The sequence below is a fragment of the Miscanthus floridulus genome, chromosome 17 (assembly GCF_019320115.1).
Source record: "Miscanthus floridulus cultivar M001 chromosome 17, ASM1932011v1, whole genome shotgun sequence".
NCBI classification, from domain to species: Eukaryota; Viridiplantae; Streptophyta; class Magnoliopsida; order Poales; family Poaceae; genus Miscanthus; species Miscanthus floridulus.
In genome coordinates this window covers 34,327,153-34,348,237 of record NC_089596.1, presented here as the reverse complement: position 1 = coordinate 34,348,237, position 21,085 = coordinate 34,327,153, and the positions used below count along the sequence as shown (strand labels likewise).

The 21,085-nt window shown below is 40.4% G+C and overlaps 2 non-coding genes and 1 pseudogene across 2 annotated transcripts; 2 read left to right on the top strand and 1 right to left on the bottom strand.

Annotated features, from left to right (window-relative positions):
• LOC136514780 (acid phosphatase 1-like) lies at nucleotides 1-2,179 on the bottom strand (annotated as a pseudogene).
• A 13,639-nt stretch (nucleotides 2,180-15,818) lies between these two features.
• LOC136519204 (small nucleolar RNA R71) lies at nucleotides 15,819-15,927 on the top strand. The gene has a single exon (XR_010774764.1). It is a non-coding gene; the product is annotated as a small nucleolar RNA R71 (small nucleolar RNA).
• Nucleotides 15,928-20,201: 4,274 nt separating this feature from the next.
• LOC136519344 (small nucleolar RNA R71) lies at nucleotides 20,202-20,308 on the top strand. Its single transcript, XR_010774896.1, has one exon. It is a non-coding gene; the product is annotated as a small nucleolar RNA R71 (small nucleolar RNA).
• Nucleotides 20,309-21,085: the final 777 nt, after the last annotated feature.

The following is a 21,085-nucleotide window of genomic DNA, read 5'->3' as shown; positions in this document are numbered from 1 at the left end:
TCCATCAATCCATGTACTTTATAATTATTAGTCCATTTATTTATTTTGATACGTCAACGGTAATTATTATTCATTCAGGCGTCCGTCCTGATCGGGTAGAGCTAGAAGAGCGTATGAAGAGCTAGCCGACGTAGTACATGGGGTCGGGCAGCTTGAACGTGCGATCGCCCTCCGGCTCGCCGAGGAGGTCAGTCCACTGGTCGCCGATGTTGCCGACGATGACGTACCCGGCGTCCACCAGCTTCTTCCGCTCACCGGACTTGAACTCCACCGAAGTCACCCTGACGTTCTGAGGCCTGCGGGCATGCATATACGCCCGTCGTCACACGCAAAGCATTCCAGGTCGAATGGACGATATATGTACGTACTTGAGCAGCAGCTTCTCGTAGCCGGTGTACCCCGCAGCGGCGAGGTTCTTGGCCGTGGACTCCCGCTTGTCCTCGCGTCGCCCCGTCAGGATCACCGGCTTCACGCCCAGCTCCTGCAGTCTCTGGTACAGCCGCTGCGTCTCCGGCAACGCCGGCGCGTTTGCCTCCTTCGCGTACGCGCCGAACGCCGTCGAGTTATATGGCTCAGACCTGCGTCGTTCACTGTTAGTGTGTGGCCGTACGTGTGCACAGAACGCATCCATATGCGTGTCTAGTATATTGTTAGTATATATCAGTATACTCCTATGTGCATATATGTTTATATCTATGTCTATTTTATATCTATATCTATAGTTTATAGTCAGTAATCTATAATCTATATCTATAGTTTATAGTCAGTAATCGATAATCTATACTAATAACTGTAACTAATATTAAATAGGCTAATTTTCTTGTTCCATCGCTTATAGTAGAAAAAAAATCTATACATACATAACATTAATTAGAAAAATCTTTTTCTCTCATCTCTCAGTCGGTCACTCTCACTCTCCCGTTCATCCATCTGTCATCTACTCTTTCGAGTACAGGAGTCATGTCTGGTTTTATTAAGTCTATTAGTATTTGATGAATTAGATCAGTTTGTTTGGTTTACTGTCCCATCGATGACTTCTACCCACAATCTTCAGAGTTTCGATTCCAAAACGTGAACAGATCACCTAAGGTATACACATACCTAATATTAATTAGAAAAATCTTTTTTCTCTCGTCTCTCAGTCGGTCACTATCTCCCCCATATCCATCTGTTATCTACTCTCTCTGAGTATGAGTCATGTCCGGTTTTATTAAGTGTACTAGATATATGACCGTGTCTTGTATTGCGGTCATAATTTTTTGAATTAAATCTTAGTAATCTTATGCGGATGCGTGAGATCCGAGGACCTTATATCGGACGCGGACATGTGGATCTGGTCTTGGTATCGTAAATGGATAGTATGTGGACGTATGAGCTCCAAGTAGAGTATGATTCATATCGATGGACGCATGAGTAGGGATTAAGATTTGGTATCACCAGATAGATAATGACTTACAGTCTTTTTAGGTGTAATATAAAATATAAAAAGATAGAGATAGAGAAGAGATAGATAGACAGGCAGATAGATACATTGAGAGTAGTATTTGATGAATTAGATCAGTTTGGTTGGTTTGCTGTCCAATCAATGACTTGTACTCACAATCTTCAGAGTTCGATTCGAAAGCGTATTGGAATAAATAACATAAGGTATATGTTTTAATAATGCAACCTATAAATATATGAAACGTACCCGAAGCCGTGTTCAGCATAGTAGGGGAGGTTGGAAAGCGTCGTCTCATCGACGTCGAACACCCAGACCTCTTGCCTTCGCCGGAGAGCTTCAAGCCCTCGGCGTAGGCGATGGCCTCGTCGACGACGGCTCGGGAGTCGCTGCGGTAGTGCCCGCCGAGCATGTAGTTGCCGACGTACTTCTCGCAGCGGGCTGGGACCGTTTCCCAGTCGCGCAGGGTGTTCGTCTCCACAGCGAACCGCCAGCTGTCGCATGGCACGCCGCCGCGCCGGCCCAGGTGGCCGCCGGAATGCAGCAGCGGGCGCAGCATGTGGATCAGCGGCATGCCGTCGTCGATCTCCGACGGCATGCCGGTGGCGGTGCCGGCCGCGAGAGCCGCCAGGACGACGGCGAGGACAGCGGCAACGAGCTTTGCCATTGCCGAACGTGCTACGCGTGTGTGGACGTGTAAAGTGTTCGGTGTCTCTGTGCCTCTTGCGTCTTGTGTGCGCGGTGCGTTAAATAGCGTGTGCATCACCTGATAGATTTGTATAGATGTGAGTATGTGACCGAGACCCAAACGTGCCTGTTGACGTGGTGTGCCCACAACGTGGAATCGTGGAGGCTCAGCTTCCACTCCTTTTAGGCCGATGCAAAACGTTTTCAGAGAACTGGACAAATACTAGAGTTTTGGAAATTTGCATTGCTATGCATCATTTGGATGCAACAAAACCAGCTTATATACTTTTTGAAAGGCAGTGGTATTGTCAAAACCTTGGCCTTTCTGGTGCTCTAGAAACTCAGAACCTCTTTTTCTCTAAACCATCGTTTTATGTAGCCTATAGTTTTTTAAAACTGCAACATATATGCACGTGGTTAACTGATGATTTTAATTTATGCCACCACCCCTTCTGTACCTCTTTTTCGTGCCCATTGCTTTGTGAACCGTCACCATTCTCTATACTAGCCAAAAAAACAAGTTTCATTGAGAAATATATGCAAGGGGTCATGCATGAATCATTGTGCATATATAGTGCAATAGAAGAAGAGTTGAAGAGATGTGGTCAAACACTGTATGTCCTCGATCGACCTAGAACCAGTAGTTGGTCATCCCATGAACCAAACATCTTCTCTACATTCCACTGCAAATCAGCACCACAACAACATCAACAACACATTCATGGTATACATTTGTATGCCCAATGGTACAACTTCATTTTGCTGGTAAGCTAGCACCACACGGCGTCAAGCAACTGGTTTTAGAGCAAGCTCGAGTAGATGGAATTAATTTCTCCTTCACTACTCCAAAAATACTCGTGCCAGTTGATTTGTCAATGTTGACCCAACCGACACCAATGCAAACGGCTCAACCATGGTGGTCAAGGTGCCACTAAGATAGAAAGTGCAGACCAAAGAAATATGCTGGCACGAATACTTATTATCTGTGCCAGCACACCTTGAGTGCAGACACTAAAGTACATATGATGTTGCTAACTAGGAGCCATCATGGAAATCAAGAAATTATACATGGAAGCAAGAATAGTATATGTGTCAGCACTATAAGTTGGCATTAGCATGGAAACCTCGATATATACCCCCATTCCAGGAGCTCAAAGCCCTATATCCATGTTGTAGTGATCCTCTCCCTCTTCCTCACCCTCTCACTAATCTTAAGTTGTGTTTGTTCAGCTTCTGTAAAGTGCTTCTACTATCAAAGGCAAAACACAATCAAACGGATAGAACCAGAAGCTGCTTTTCTAGAAACAGCTACATTGATATAGTGTAGTTTTTGCACCACCATGGACCATACTTTTGACTTTCAACCATAAGAGCGACTGTCGTCTGCATCCACGCCGACCGCGGGATCCCTAAGAGCATTGTGCCGGCTTTGACCCCGACCTCGACACCGTCCGCTGCGTGCCGTCCCTGTCCACATGGTCCACCACCATGCGCCGTCCCGTTCCCCATCTGCCACACGCCATCCCCATCCCCACGGTCCGCCACACGCCATCCCCGCCTCGTCTGCCTCGCATTGTCATCGGCCCCTAGGAGCACCGCCACCCACATGCTCTCCTTAACTTTCCGTGAGTCATCCAACCTACATTCTCATTGGTTTTTTATATTCTCAGTTAGCAACAAGTTTAAGTTTTCAGATTGGTTCACTATGAGAAATATTTTCATAATATATATTTTACATGTTGTGAAACTACGTTGATTGTTTGAAATTAGTGGTTAAAGTTAGGGTTGTTTGATTCTACTGCAACGTCAAGATAATGTGATTATGCTGCAACTATATTCAAATGTGATGGAGAGTTAGAGACAATGATGTGAAGATGGAATATTTGTTTGAACATGATGTTAGAGGCAAAATAAACATATTTTGTTTCATTTTCGACCATGCAAAAAACCCACTAGGCCATGTATGTGTGCTAGCACAGGGCACCTTCTTCTTTTAGTTTTCACTTACTGAGATCACTTGCAATATGTAATCAATGGGTCGGGACAAGAGGCAGAGGAGATCTTTACAATATTTTTCTTGTCCGAGAATGTTACATAGCTATGCAACCTAATCCACCCGCCCTTGCAAATAGATATTCAGTGGCAGTTGCTCTATGAATACCACCCCTAAACTATGTTTTCACATGCGGTTACCTTAACGCAACCGCCCTTGAAACTTTATGCTCAGCAACGGTTGTGGCAAGGCAACCGCAACTAAAACCAATATTTTCAGGTGTTGTTCGCTTAAATGAACTGCCCTTGAAAATCTACTCAGAAGATCGATTCTGCTAAAACTAAACCGCCAATGAAATACAATTTAAATTTTTGAAATTTCTTGCCAGATTTGAAATCTCAGTTTCCACCAAATTTCATACCCTATTTCATTTCAGTCAGAATAACTTCAAATATGTATACATTATTATAAGGTACTAGTTAATTAATACACACCATTTACAAACAAATTTTAGGATACATTAGTTTACAAACTATTAACATTGTGCTTCATGTTAACATTGATGAGAGGACCTTTGGGTCGAAGCGCGACGACCCCCGTACTTAGGGTCTTTCGCATACTCTAAAGTCCTATCAAAGAAGTAGCCATATATTCTCGTACATCACCTCTCACAACAGGAATTTGCATAAATCATTTTGAATTTCTTGAATATCCTTTTGGTCAACTATGGCAGAGGGCAAAAAACATATGGTGTTGTACGAAACAAATGGAAATATATAAATTAAATTCAAATTAATGAACATATGCATATGAAATGATTTGACGGATTGTTTTCTTTTGGGTTATTGTAGCAACACCATTGGTCCTAAGCCATTGACATACAAAGTATTCACACAGCACGCTTCCAAAGGTTGCTTCGCGCACTTCAAGTTGGTGACATGCAAAAAAAAATGATACACTCAAGTGCATTGTTCTACCTAATTAGTATGCTAACTATTTGCGGGGTAGAAATGGTTGTAACTCTTGATGTAGAACAATGTTTGTCTTCTTTTGTCTTATCTTTGTTACATGCTTCTCCTTTGCTAACATAATATTTGTAGGCGCTATTTAATCGATGTCATCAAAGAAAGATTCAGTGTCTCTACAACAACAATTGGACACAATAGTTTGTCTTGCAAGTCATCGGCTACGATTACTTACATCTATTAAACAGTGATGAACACTTGCGGTACTCCTTTTGTTCTTTTCTAAAGGAATCAAAAACTACCATCTTGCCAAAATTCGCATCGATAATAATTAAGACGAAGTGATCACTGTAGCAGTACAAAAATTGATATTGGTGTCAAATGTAAACCAAATTGCATATAAGCAAAGTGGTTTAGTGATCATAGCTAGAATAGTATGTTGTGTATATATATTTGAAGTTTTAATAGGCTAACAATGATGTGACTAGTGTTCGAACAAATGATGGTAACACGGATTACATCCTGATTTAAATAGGACTACATCAAGGGCCAACCTTGAGCCCGTATCTTTTTGCCTTGGTAACTGATGAGGTTACAAGGAATGTTCAAGGGGATATCTCTTGGTGTATGCTTTTAGCAAACGATATAGTGTTAGTTGATGAAAGCCAAGCAGTAGTAAATATGAAACTGGAGTTGTGGTTGTTGATATTTCTTATGACTATTAGATTAATTCCACAAGCGCACAGAATATATCGATGTAGCACTTCACTTGGGAGTAAACCAAGTATCATATTTATTTCCACAGAGAAGGCGTAGTATGACTCAAACAAATGATTAATTGAGTTCTAGTGAATTACCTAGGCATGAATGTAATGAAAGTAAACTAAACTAACTAAAAATAATAAAACAAAAGAAACTACAACTATGGTCACAGAGTAGGTGAAGATAAATGAAGTACTGTCTTAATTAATTCAACTTATCAATTGTCTAGCAAGATAAGCAATGAATATACTTCGGGGCGTACCTTCCCTAAACTCACCCTAAGGTTGATTAGGCGCAAAGCACCACGAGCCCTATGATTTAATATCTAATTCTAATGTGGTAGAATACAGAGGATGGACAGGGCTGTCACCACTTGCCACCTACCACAATCTATCCGGAGAACTAGCCACAACCCAAGGTACCCTATAGTCTAAACACCACAATTACACTAAGTGATACTACTTGTTGGTGTTTATTAACGTGTCACTTATTTGAGTACTTAGCCACCTATTATAAACCTATATCCCCTAACTTTACTAGGTTGTCATCCCTAATGATGATACCAGAGATATGTGTTGGTACAACATTGTATTACTACTAGAATAACACTAAGCAATTCTTTAGTAATTATGTGACTAGGAGAATATATATAAATCTATGAATGAAAAGTATCCGCAAGCGCACAGATAATATATCATTGTAGCATTTTACCTGAGAGTATTTCAGGTATCGTTATTTATATTTTTACCACTGGGAAGGTCTAGCATGGACTTGTATTGATAACTTATACTATTGAAGGAGAATTAAACCATAGCCATTACTCTACTCACAACAGGGATAAGTCATAGGATAATATATGTATAAATGATAAGTAATAATAATGATAAATCACTCAGAGCACTCCTTTCTATAGCGTTAGCATGGTCAAGTAGAATATTAGAGGAATAATTCCTAAGTCATTCTTAATTACAAGTCAAAGCATACATTTGATTAGTGCAATTACATCTAGTAATCATGGCTATAATCATTATCATATCTACACATAAGGGATATTACTAAGGAAGATTGAGGGCAGAGCTCGTTCTACCTTCGTTATCAGACCTTATGTGCACTTATATTCGAGGAGTGGACTACAACGGACTCAACGAAAGTGTCACATCCGTGATCTACCACATGACCCAGAATATAGGGTGTATCCGTAGGTAAACAACGTATAAGCACCACACTTACACAATGTCGACCACCCACCCCGTGTACTTCCTAGTGCGCTGCGCCCCACTTCCATTCGCCCAGTATAAGTTACCCTTCCACGCCGCCTCCACTTCCCGGTGCGCTGCGCCCCACCTCCATTCACCACTATAAGATGCCCTAGCTCTCCTCCTTCATCCCCACCCCCTTTGAATCCGAAGCAGAGCTACAAGACCGAGTCGTCGTTCATGGAACTAGGGTCATCAATCAGAGGTGATTATGTAATATGAGAAGAAGAAGGGATCTGGTTTTTGTCGAAGAAATTCAAGTCTACCTTCGGTTAGTTTGGTCTTAGGGTTCACGATGATTGAGTTCTCAGTCTCTTGTTTCTGGATCTGTTGGGCGTACGCCATATTCTGGATACTCATTTTCTTATTGCTTCTCCATTGTCCCCGTCTTCGCCAATTTCTGGAGTGAGCTAGTGGTTGTGTGCTTGTTTTGTTGTAATCGTGTAGTCCCTAAAATCCTTGAGTGGTTTAGTGGGCGAAGCCATGCAACCTCCTATGTACCTTCAGATCTATGAAATGTAATCGTGTTTTCCCTTTTTGGTTCTTGCTCTGAATCTTGGGACAAGATTCTTTTAAGGGGAAGGTTGTAACACCGCTGGTGTTACGAGCTTGCTTAGCACCAAGATTAAGACCTAAAAGAGATTAGCAAAAACAAGTTCACTGGGTTTAAGAGTTTAAAACTTACATGAAATGACAAACAAATTCTATGTGACAAACTTTTGTGGTTGAGAAAAATCAAAATAAATATTGTTAACTAGTGCTCTTGGGAGCTCAAAAATCAAATTTGAAGTTAAGATAAGCTCTTTTCGTTAAGACGACAAGCACTTGAACTTATGTTTAAAGTATCATTTATAGCGAATTATATTGAGCAAAATAATTAAATAGTGCTCAAATATTTTGTTCCTGTGGTTTAGTATAAAGTATGGACTATTTCATGAAGTACTTGTTGGTTGAAGTTAATAAAGTTTAGACCTTTTAAAATGGTGGCAAAAGTGCTAATGGTTGTTTAGTTCAAACTGAATCCTTGCCTCTTCTAAGTCTAGAAAGGAAGGAGACAATGCCGTTTTGGCATTCAAATTCTAACTAAATTGTTTAAACACTAGCTTGATCGTGTTCTTGTACTGTTGGTTGCCTCTAAGTGAGTACTTGAGCATGGTATAGGTGGTAGTGGTGTTGGATGTCACGTTGCCCTCTTAAAAATTGCCCAAACTTCGTTAAAACGTGTTGAAACCATGTTGTTGGCCAAACCGTAGATGGTGGTCGGTCCCTTAGCTTGGTTAGAACGGGTCCCTTTTGCTCGGTGCGACTGCGGTTTGCCGATGGTCGCCGCGCCGTCATGAGCGGGGACATTGGGGACCACCCTATTGCAAAGACGACACAACTCAGGGTGCCTTGTGGAAAGCTTGAGTCTGTGGGAATAGTGTTGCGCTGTACCGTTTGATTGTCTAAAAACATGGGGGGTCTTTTGCTAATGCGCAGATGCGCTCACGCAGCGGGCCAATTGGGCCGGCCTGCTGGCGCGTGGCCACGTTCCGCGCTGGGCCGAGGAGCTGCTGGGCTGAATTAGTTGCCGCTGGCCTTTTCTTTTTTCTAAGTATTTTCTAATTTAGTTTCTAAGGCAAACTTGTAAATTCAATATAAATTTGTGTAGTTGACCAAAAAATTATGAAACTAATTTTTTTAGGATCATAAAATCACGATCTATCTGCTAGTAGATCTTGTTCACCTAGTTTCATAATATTTTTAGGAGTTCGCTAATTAATTTGAGATGCTTAATTTTATTAGGATATAAACTTGTAGAAATTTTAGTGATAAATTGGTGATAGTGTTGACTCTAAAAATTTCACAGTAAATTCCTAAAATTATTAGGTTCTCACTGTAATTTTTGTAGCTCCAGAATAATCAGTTTGCTAAGATAGCTAAGGAGCCCTAGTTTGAATATATATATATTAAATCAATAAAATAAAGAAATATCTTGAGAGTTTTGAACTAAAACACTTTTTGGGAAACAACGTCTTATTTGGCAATATGGATACGTAGCCTAACACGTTAGTTATTAGAGCTATCTCGTTAGCTTGTGAGGCATAATCATATTCTTAGAGTTGCAGTTGCCGTTGATTAATTACGTCTCTGCATTGCATCCACGTATATCATAATAGGAATAACTATGGATCACGGAGTCATCTGGAGTAGCAGAAAATATGGTGCCTTGATGATCGTGTCACCACGATGGGATGCTAACTCTTGGTTATATCTTACCCAGGCAAGCCCCGGTGCATAACCCCTATTATTCTGCACTTTATTTTATGCTTGTGCATTAAGTTTTAAGGAGTTGAATGAAAACAACTTGCATATATATATATCCTTATCCTATGAGTCCTGCTAGTATGTCAGGATCATGTAGATTGATATGCTATAGGATCCGGTAGAAGTCGAGTGATTACCTGTCACTCGCGAGAGATAGGAAAGATATTATTGTTGTTATTATATTACTATCACATGGAATATATATGGAGTATAATTGGAGACTAGGTGGAATAGTACTTTGGATTTGGACTTGGTTAGGCATTCGAGCGAGGCTCGGATTGCACTTGTTCCGCTTGTGTCGATTGAGGACCATCCGTTGTTGTGGATGGTAGTTAGGTCATAGACTTATTATCCTGAGCACATACTTGCTTATGGGAGCAGGAAGGCTCATTACGCTCTTGTCGTGGGTTTTGGCTCTTTCCGGACTGACTGATTGGAGGCGGGGAAAGGTGGAGGTCTAAGCACCATGCTGAGATCGAGTCTCAAGTGTGGGGGCTTGGAGTCCAAGTTTGGACGGGGACCTGGACCCCTTGACAATAGTGAAATGGGTTGGTCTCATTTGTGCCTGGGCTACAAACGGGGCGTGTGTTTCGAGGTGCCCATCTAGGATACATTGGTCCGCGAATCGCCATTTCTGTGAGACGGTACCGACTTAGCTATGGTCTTGCACCGTAGTAAGAACTGGAACTTGAAAGGTGATAAAATGGTTCTGATTGCTTACCACCTGCTTGAAAGTAGCATAGGTGCTTACATAGAATGGTTAGTTAATTAACTAATGATGACTGCTAATAAAATCGAATATAAGGACACACATTTAGTAATGCGTCCTGCAGATGCAATAACCCACAAGCCAGATAGCCTTGCATATCCTTGGAGTCTTTTATTTTTCCTTCTGTTGCGTAAGTCTTGCTGAGTACAATCGTGTACTCAGGGTTTTATTCCCCCTGTTGCAGGTGACAGGTGGATGCTAGAGTTGACTTTTGTGTGTGGAAACCTCCTGGTGGGCTCAGAGAGGATTCCTTTCGCGCTACAGTCATAGTGTTTATTTATAACCCTCACTAAAAGTTTTTAGAAGAAAAGTTTTATGATCTGCCATCATATCTGGTTTATAAATGTTCACTATGTTAATGATTCACCATTAATCTTTATTTTCTATGTAACTCTGATCATATGTCATTCTTCGCTGCAAGATAAAAATGTAAACCTAAAATGTATAAACTCTTTTACATGTAAAACTGTCTTAATTCCTCTATTACGTTCAACTTGTTTAACTACTCTAATGTTGTAATAAAGTGATGTAAGAAATGGCTAAGAATGTTGTAAGCATTATTCTCTCATTTATGATCCTGATGAAAAATATGGATTTTCGAGTTCTCCCTCGGGGTGTGCTCGACAGAACTGCATAATTTTGTGTCCTCGCTTGGGTACTTAGTGCCTAGTGGAAGAAAAGTATCCTTTAGAGAGCATTAGATTAGGCGGTTCTGCCAAAATAAACTAGCTATACTAAGTATATAATCAACATAGACGTTGAACATCATAACAAAGAACATGAATAAGATGAACACTGAGATTGTCATAACAATTGTAACTAGCATATAAAAATAATGGAGAAATAAGAGAGAGAGAGAGTGGTATAACAATTGTAACCATGCTCTTGATAAGATCAGGAATCCAAGTGAAGTCCTGCTTGCCTCCCTCTATATCTATCCTAACTAGCTATGCTATGGAGGAGGAGCTCTAAGGAGATTCAGGTTTCTGTCTTCTCAAATGACTTGATGACTTAGGTTATGCCTGGGGGGAGAGGCAGGGGCTGGATTATATAGCCCTGAGGTTTCAACATGAGCCCTTGGATCAAACCGACTTAAGCAATGGCCTAGATACATCCTCAAAGGCAGTGGAAAACTGACATAGCTACGAGGCTAACAGGTAGGGCCCATAGGGGCCGGCCGTCCCCACCAAGAGGCCAGGCGGCCCGACCTGTCTGGGGATGGCCCTTCGCTTTGGTGATGTGGCTTTTGGACCATTCTAGAGTCTTCCCACGTAGGTACCATGGCGGAACTCCGTATTTTCCTTTGACAATTAGGTCCTCCTTGGCGGTTTTCTAATTAAACCATGCTGGAAACATAGATTCACCAAAACTTGTGGAATTTATTAGTTTAAACCCCTAAACCTTCATTGGTGATTATATTTATGCCCTTATGCATGTTTAATTGATGGTTTATATTGGTTGTTAACTACCGTCAACAACTTCCCCAAGCTTACCTTTTGCTAGTCCCTTAGCAAAACTAAACTTAGTAACTAAATCTGGAGTTTAAGGATTTTGAAAACATTGAAGCAACTCCTCAAAAGTACATATGCGTTCAAACAAGAATTCTCTTCTGGATTAGAATAAACCGATCTGACTTTCAAACTTATCCATATTACCTTCCACCATGGGGCTTCTCAGCCTTCACTTAGGTCTTGAGCAATTAAAAGATAGAACAATCAAGTCAAGCACTATGTCTCAAGTTCTTCGCTCAACCATTATTTCAGAGTTTTTATAGATTTTAAAAATAAAACTCAAAGCTTCCCTTGTATGACACTCTCAAGTCTTTCAATATTTGTGGTATTTGTGGATCCTTATCAAGGCAATAATAATGTTATGCCTTTCTCTTCCTACAACTAAGGCTTATGTGGAGTTTACAAGTAGGGAGAAAGTATAGGGAGCATACTTGCAATACATATATTGTAAAGTCAAACTTCGGATCCAAAGAGAGTTAAGTCATAGAATCAAATCAAGATGTGCATATGTGTGGATGTATATGGTGGATATATATATATGGTGGCTAACCTAATTCTACTTTGCTCCTTGAAAACATATCTCTCTTTTGAAACTTAGAAACAATTTTGCAAGAAAACATGGACTATCTTATTCATCTCTTTCTTTTTTAGACGGGCATCAGAGTACCCATTGTTTTTAATATATCGGACACTTGTCCATTTTTTTCTTTTTTATGAATAACTTTTGCATAGCCCCATGTCTCTTTTGACTGCAACAAAACTTTTGAGAGATAGCAACAAAAACTTGGAGCATTTATTTGGTGGATATCCTATAGGGCATATTTTTGGTGTTTTCTCCTAGTGTAGGAGTAAAACATTTTTGGGTGAATCTAGATGGATGGCATGTTGTTGTGCCTACCCCCAGTGTAATAGTAGTGCATATTTGGGTGGTGTGTACATGATCTTGATTTTAAGAGCATGACAAACCTCTCATAAACCATCAACAAAGCTTGACTAAACTCAATGCAAAACAAGCAACATATATGAGTGGAAGTTTTTCTAATCTAAATATCATATATGGCCTTGGTAGGAATTCAAGTTTTGTCATATAGGAGTTCATCATGTAAGATTTTTATGTTTTTTCAAAAGATAAATCTCTAGAACTTTAGTATCACTAGGAACAAGATAAACAGCAGCTCATACCTTCTCATATCATATCCGTCACTTACCTAGACTTAGATCAAGCGTATGCTAGACACGAGTTTCAAGCTCAGAGTAAATTCTTATATCAAAACAGTCTTATCCAAAACTCAGGATAATTCAAGGCTAAAAACTAAATACTTGAAAGGAATTACGATAGAGCAACTAATAATCATTTTCATTGCAAGAGATTATTCTTAGAGCTCATTTATTTAACTCCTAAAAACTAGACACACTCTTTTATTTTGTTTTTCATTTTTTAGATCACACCTTACTATATATATTAGCTAAGATGAATTTTTATTTTGTTTTTATTTATTATGCATCTTTTTATGACTTTAGCAAATATATAGAAAACTCAAAGATAGTCAAACTGAAAAGGGAAATAAATACTTAGCTAGATACATGGGGATGCTCCTCCCCAAGCTGGATGTTATCGTGGTCTTTCTTAAGATCTTTCTCATCCTTCCAGAAGTTGTTTTCCTCGTGCAGCGGGTGTAGTAGCGGTTCAGAAGAATGTACTTCGGATGAATGGTTTTACTTCTGATCATCCTGCAAAATACTCAAACAAGAACACCAAAGCTCGTGGCACAGATTAGCGATCAGCCATTTAGAGATTTGTTCTTGTGGGTTTAGATAGATTTTCTAATGGAGGAATTTTAACAGGATGTCTATCTAATATTTTTTGAATTTTCTATTTTTTATATGCAAGAAAGAAAATATGTAGGTATAGTATATATATATATATTATTTTTATGCCACCATGGTGAGTATTCCTTGGGCTTATGACACCATGAAAATTATTCACATGGGGCTTAAAGATGCAATAATATCTTTATTTTCTTTTCTTATGCGATGATGATCTACAGTAATAAAACTTTTTATTTTTCTTTATATGAAATATAACTAGATGTATGCATATATTTTTAACTAATGCAATGCTAATGTAGAAAAGTACATATGCTAAAGTAAGAACAATTCATGCAATACTAAAAATAAATATGGATAACTACCGATATTACCTCACGGCGAGGGTTCAGATTTTTAAGTCCTCCGGATAGGACTTTACACCAGTCTTATTCATTATTCGGGTGCATCATCTGATCTCGGTGATGGAGACCCTAATGGTTGCACCTCTTATGATTCTGATGATGTCACCTTCTCCTTCCACACCTACTTGGCCAGTGGGCTTGACTTATGTGGTGTAGGTTCCTTTTTCACAGGCGCTTTAGGTTCTTCATCTTCCCATCCATTCCATCAGGGTTGGTTCCTTTGATGTTGGGATGATCGACATCTCCTCCTAGAGTGGCTCTTCTTCGACTGTTCATAAGTAGTATAACTATTGAAATAACAGCGTACCTTTTCTCTAGGGAATTAGAAGTGGACTTGTCCAAATCCGACATAGATGATCGCGTTAGTGGTGTTGAGGAATGGTCTTCCAAGGATGATGGGTGTATTGTCTTCTTCTCCCATGTCTAGGACCATGAAGTCGGTAGGGGCATAGTGATCTTGTATTCTTACCATAATGTCCCTCGCTATTCACTCAGGGAATCGGATTGATTGGTCCGCCATCTGCAACTGCATATATGTAGGGAACAAAGGTTCGTTACCAAATAAATATTCATACGTTACCTTGGACATTATATTGATGCCCGATCCAATGTCGTAGAAGGTCTTATGGAAGATTCTTTGTCCAATGGTACACTCGATCGTCGGTACATCAGGATCTTCCTTCTAGACAAGGAATGGTGAAGCAAGGAGGTGGTCATACTCAGATCGGAGTGTGTTGACCATGTTGACCGTTTCTTCTTGTGGCTGACTGGTCTTATTCTTCCTCCTTCGGTTCTTCTTCTTCTTGGTCACTGTTGTCTCTTCGGGCATGTATGCCTTTTGTGGATGACTAGGAGATTGCAAGATGCGGTTCTTGAAAGAGAACTTCTGCTTTTTATACTTGATCATGAAACCGATCTTGCCACTGTCCACGTAGATGGTGGCTTTTGCGGTGCTTAGGAAAGGTCGGCCCAAAATAATGGGTGCCCTTTCATCTCCACCTTAGGTATGATGTTGACACTTGCTCTGAAGTCACAGATAGCTTCTTGAAAAATGTGAGGTCCAATGGCGATGGGGATGACAGGTCTCCCTAGATCACCTTTCTTGTCAGGCAAGGTGTAATCTATCCACCTTCCCATCGATGGCTCCATGTAGTAGTAAGCTGCAATGTGAATATCAACAAGATTTGAAGTTTCTAGATCTTTCAGTTGCCCTAGAATATTACCTTTGTCGGACAGAGGAATAGCAGCCACCAGCTGGGCTATTTATGATTCTATCATTTTATTAAAGCTATGCTAGTTCTTAATGGCAGAAGCAAAGCTATCCATTCTACTACTTATATTTTCTAGAATTTTATCATTGGAAGCTACCTTTCTAGATAATCCCTCCATAAGTTTGGACTGACTAGCAATTAATTCTCTCAAGGGTGTTTGATTGAAATTATTACCTTGATAGTTACCTTGATAATTACCTTGGTAGTTCGGCCTTTGTTGCTGGTTCCATCTTTGATTTTGTTGACAAAATTCACATCCTCATGGGTCTTAGGACAGCTATTCCCTGAATGCCTAGTGCTTCCACACACTTCACATGTCATTCGAGAATCATGAATGTGCATGACTTCTTGCTTTTCATTAGCTCAGTCTTCGAGCTTCTTCATCAGTAGGTCAATCTTGGCAGATAACATGTCTACCTCCTTGAGTTGATGCATACCTCCACCTCTCTTGTGGGTCTGAACGCGTTCTTCATTCTAGCCTTGGTTGGAGGCCATCTTCTCCACAAGAGTGGTCGTAGCTGGAAGTGTAAGTGATAAGAATGCACCTCCAGCAGCAGCATCCATAGTCTCATGAGTACTATTGTCCAACACATGGTAGAACATCTGCATGAGTAGCCAATTCTCCATCCCATGATGAGGACATTCTGATATATAGTCTTGAAAGCATTCCCATGCCTTAGGGACAGATTCATCATGTTGTTGCTAAAAGCTTAAGATTCTCTCACGCAGAGCATTGGTCTTGCCTATGGGAAAGAACTTTGCTAGAAAGGCAGTGGAGCAGTTATCCCATGTAATATTTCTATCTTTATTGGCGTAGAACCACTGCTTTGCCTTTCCCAAAAGTGAGAATGGAAAAAGGCAAAGTAGTATGGCATCTTGGGTTACTCCTTTGATAGTGAAGGTGCTACAGATCTCCAGGAAGTGTTGAAGATGTGCACTTGCATCTTCATGTGCCTTTCCACAAAACTAGTTTGCTTGCACCATATTGATGAGAGCCTACTTAAGCTCAAATCCATTGTCTCCGACACTGACTATCGGTCTGGTATGGATGTTGATCGTAGTTGGAGTAGAGAATTCAAGGAGAGTCCTGTTAGCCATGGCTTCAAATTCTAGTGTTAAGCTTCGCCTTATATGGTTATGTTTCGATTTCAAAGCTGAGACTTTCTTGAGTTTAGCTCTAGTTCTCCTGATTAATGTTTCTAGATCTTCAACGTAGTTTGTCGGAAGGTCAAAACCGGTCATACATTACCCTGCATAAGATACACAAGTAGACAAAACAAGGGTAAGCCTGTTTGAGCAGAGGTCAATGGTTATCTCGATCCCATCAATAAGTATAAGTTTATCAATACTTCCTTTGCTAGTTACCTTCCCCGGCAACAGTGCCAAAAATGCTTGTTGGTGTTTATAAACATGTCACTTGTTTGAGTACTTAGCCACCTATTATAAACCTATATCCCCTAGCTTTACTAGGTTGTCATCCCTAGTGATGATGCCAGAGATATTTGTTGGTACTACATAGTATTACTACTAGAATAACGCTAAGCAGTTCTTTAGTAATTATGTGACTAGAGAGAATATATATAAATCTATGAATGAAAAGTATCCGCAAGCGCATAGATAATATACTATTGTAGCATTTTACCCGAGAGTATTATAGGTATCGTTATTTATATTTTTACCACTAGGAAGGTCTAGCATGGACATGTATTGATAACTTATACTATTGAAGGAGAATTAAACCATAGTCATTACTCTACTCACAACAGGGATAAGTCATAGGATAAGATATGTATAAATGATAAGTAATAATAATGATAAATCACTCAGAGCACTCCTTTCTATAGCGTTAGCATGGTCAGGTAGAATATTAGACGAATAATTCCTAAGTCATTCTTAATTACAAGTCAAAGAATACATTTGATTAGTGCAATTACACCTAGTAATCATGGCTATAATCATCATCATATCTACACATAAGGGATATTACTAAGGAAGATTGAGGGTAGAGCTCGTTCTACCTTCGTAATCGGACCCTACGTGCACCTATATTCAAGGAGTGGACTACAAAGGACTCAACAGAAGTGTCACATCCGCAATCTACCACATGACCTAGAATATAGGGTGATCCACAGGTAAACAACATATAAGCACCACGCTTACACAATGTTGACCACCCACCCTATGTACTTTAGAGTGAGCGCTATATGATCTTGTGCATAAACATAATGATAAACTAGCTATACTAAGTATATAATCAACGTAGACGTTGAACATCATAACGAAGAACATGAATAAGATGAACACTAAGATTGTCATAACAATTGTAACTAGCATATAAAATAATAGAGAAACAAGAGAGAGAGAGAGAGGGGTACAAAGTTTATACCGAACCACGCTCTTGACAAGATTGGGAATCCAAGCGAAGTCCTGCTTGCCTCCCTCTAGATCTATCCTAACTAGCTATGCTATGGAGGAGGAGCTCTGAGGATATTAGAGTTTCTGTCTTCTCAAATGACTTGATGACTTGGGTTATGCCTAGGAGGAGAGGCAGGGGCTAGATTATATAGCCCTAAGGGTCCAACGTGAGCCCTTGGATCAAACTGACTTAAGCAACGACCTAGATGCATTCTCAAAGGCGGTGGGAAACTGACATAGCGACGAGGCTAATAAGTGGGGCACCTTTGAATTTCTTCATGATCCTACAAGCAAGAGCAAGCTAGAAACAAGAGAAGGGTTAAGGATTAGTAAAACAAATGAGCTACTCCCTTATGTGATGAGTAGATCACCACTATGATGCTTCTCTTCTCCCTAATAATTCATTTGCTTAGTGATTTAAGCAAAGATGTTCATGGTATGGAGTTTGAAGGAGAGAGGAGGAGTGGAACTTCAGCTCTTGGAAGTGAAAATGCTGGTGGTGTGTGTGTGTGAGCTTCACAAGGACATAAATGAGTGGGAGAGAGAGCAAAGTTCCAAGGGCACCAGAGTAGGGCACCGGTAGGCCACCCTTGGTGGCAATTCTGCCATCCCTTGCTTGGATTCCCTCCTAGATGCCCTCACAAGTGTGCCACCAGGTGAATGAGTGAAAGGAAAATGCCAAGAGGTGAATGAATGGATTGGAAATGTTGGAGGCAAGGACAAGGTGAGTGGAGGGTAAAGAACAAAGTGACCATCAGATTTTTGCCTTGGCCTTGCTCTTCACGTGCATGGAGGAGTGAATGGAGGTGAAAGAAGCCAAGAGGGGGCAGAGGTGGGGCTGGCCAATGGCCAAAGATGGCCGGGCGGCCACCTAATCCCCCCTTAATGATTTTTTACTTTTTAAGCAAGGTACTAAACATGTTTTGATATAAAATGATGTTGCTTAGTGAAAATAAATAGGGATTAGGTGCATACCTTTGCTTAACTCACCTCGATTTGGCTCCTCGGATTCCTTCCATGCAAATGATCTACGGTGGCTTGCTCCTATGAGTGATGGAATCATCATCCTATTCATGCATGATAGATATGTCGGGAGGCTTTAATTCCACCGATGAACATTGCTCCAGTCTCGGCTTGAAGTGAAATATTTCTTCCTTGCCATTAATGTTGAGATGAATTTCTCTGGCTCCAACATCAATGTGAGCATTTGCCATGCTTAAAAATGGTCTCCCTAAGATTAGTGGTGTTTTTGTGTCGGCACTAATATCCAACACCACAAAATCTAAAAGAACAAAATAGCTCCTTATCTTGATAGGAATATCCTCTGCTATTCCCGCAGGATATCGGATTGATTGATTGGCTAATTGCAAACACATTGTGGTTGGAGATAATGAATTATGATTTAATTTATCATACACTACCTTTGGCATGACGCTGTCGCTTGCTCCAAGGTCATAGAGGACTTGATCAAATTGTTGGGCACTGATGGAGCATGATATAGTAGGATTTCCTTGGTTCTTCTTTTCAGGCAGCTGATTAAGTGTGGCTACGCTGCACTCCTCGGTCAATTTCACTATCTCTATGCTTGGCAACGGCTTCTTTTTGTTGAGTATATCTTTTAAATATTTGGCATATGTAAGGACTTGCATAGCGTCAATTAATGGTACATGTATATATAATTTTTGAATTACCTCGACAAATTTCTTGAATTGTTCATCCTCAATTGCCTTTCTGTTGCACTCCGGAAATGGTAACACCTCAGTGTCAAAGAACTCATGAGGGACTGTCGTTCCTTTCTCTTGGGGCACAACGGGGCTTCTTCTTCAGCTGGAACTTCAATTACTATTTTTTTTCTTTGTTGCTTCAGGATAAGGTGGATCATGAGTGTTTTTTGCACCTCTCGTTGTTATAGCATTAACTTTTTCATTATGTGAAATTTTTGAAATCAAAATGGCTAATTGATTTTCTAGCCTTTCATTAAAGTTAAGCTGATTTCCTAAAGGTAAAGAAAATTCATCAAGCCTAGCATGAATATCTCCTAAAATCCTATCATGGTCAAGTAATTTAGCATGGATTTGCTCATTGATTTTGGCTTTTACTAAAAACAAGATCTCTAAGAGAAGAATAATCGGAAGGATGAGTGGTTGAATTATCTTGATTAACTCGCGGATTCCATCACTGGTAAGGCTGCGGTGGAGGTGGCCCATATCCACCATCATTAAGAAGGCACTTAAGGTCTCTACTGGGGCAGACATCACTAGTGTGATTCATGCCCCCGCATTCCTCACATGGCAGGCTTGCCTATGGCTGTTTGGCTACAAAATATTCTATAGCGGCGTCTCTTTCCCAATTTTCTCTTTCTTCTAACTTATTCAAAAGATATTCCATAGATAAAGAATTAACTTCATAACTATGGGATGTACCTTTGAGATGTTCATCGGTCCATCCTTGGATTTCTACCATCTTCTCGATCAACTCCTTTGTTTGACCCACCTTCAAAGAGAAGAATGATCCTCCGGCGGCAACATCAAGGTGTTGGCGGGACTCCATTGAAAGTTCGTGATACAAATTTTGGATGAGCAACCAATCCTCCATTCCGTGGTGAGGGCATGCTTAGATGTACTCTTGGAGTCGCTCCCATGCCTCTGGAATGGATTCTCGGGCTTGCTATTGAAAGTTAGAAATTTTGCTACGAAGAAGATTAGTTTTACCGATGGGGAAGAACATGATGAGGAAGTCGTTTGAACACTTCTCCCATGTATTCAAGGTTCCCGCATTGGTATAAAACCAATGCTTTGCCTTTTCAAGCAATGAGAAAGGAAATAGTCAGAGTCGAATGGCATCTTGTGAGACTCCACTAATTGAGATTGTGTTGCAAATCTCTAGAAAATTCTGAAGATGAGCATTGGCATCCTCGGAAGGTTTGCCATGAAAAGGGCTTGCTTGCACCATGGTTATTAGTGCGGGCTTAAGCACAAACTCTTCTTTTTCACTAGGGATATTAGGACGTACGGCTATATTGAGATGGTAGGGAATGAATAATCGTGAATCGCCTTAATAGTTACACTAGAACTGGTTGATGCAATACTGCTAGGATGAATAGGCTCAGTGGGTAGAGGTTCGGAAAAGACCGGTTCAGATGGAATCTCTAAACGGACTGGGTCACTTTGTGGAGGATTTGGACGAATCAAAGGGAGGTATCTCTAAGGAGGGTTGAGACTAGTTCTCGCCCATCCAAGGAGAGCCTCAGGATCATCCGAGAAATCTTCTGGCAAATTGAATCCACCCAGACTTGACTTTGTGTATTACAAAGCAAGCAAGAATCTAAACTAGGAAAAATCATTGGAACTACACTAAGCAAATATCTAGGCCAACGCCTTCCCCGACAATGGCGCTAGAAATGCTTGTTGATAGTTCTTATGGCTATTGGATTAATTCCGCAAGCGCACAGAATATATCGATGTAGCACTTCACTTG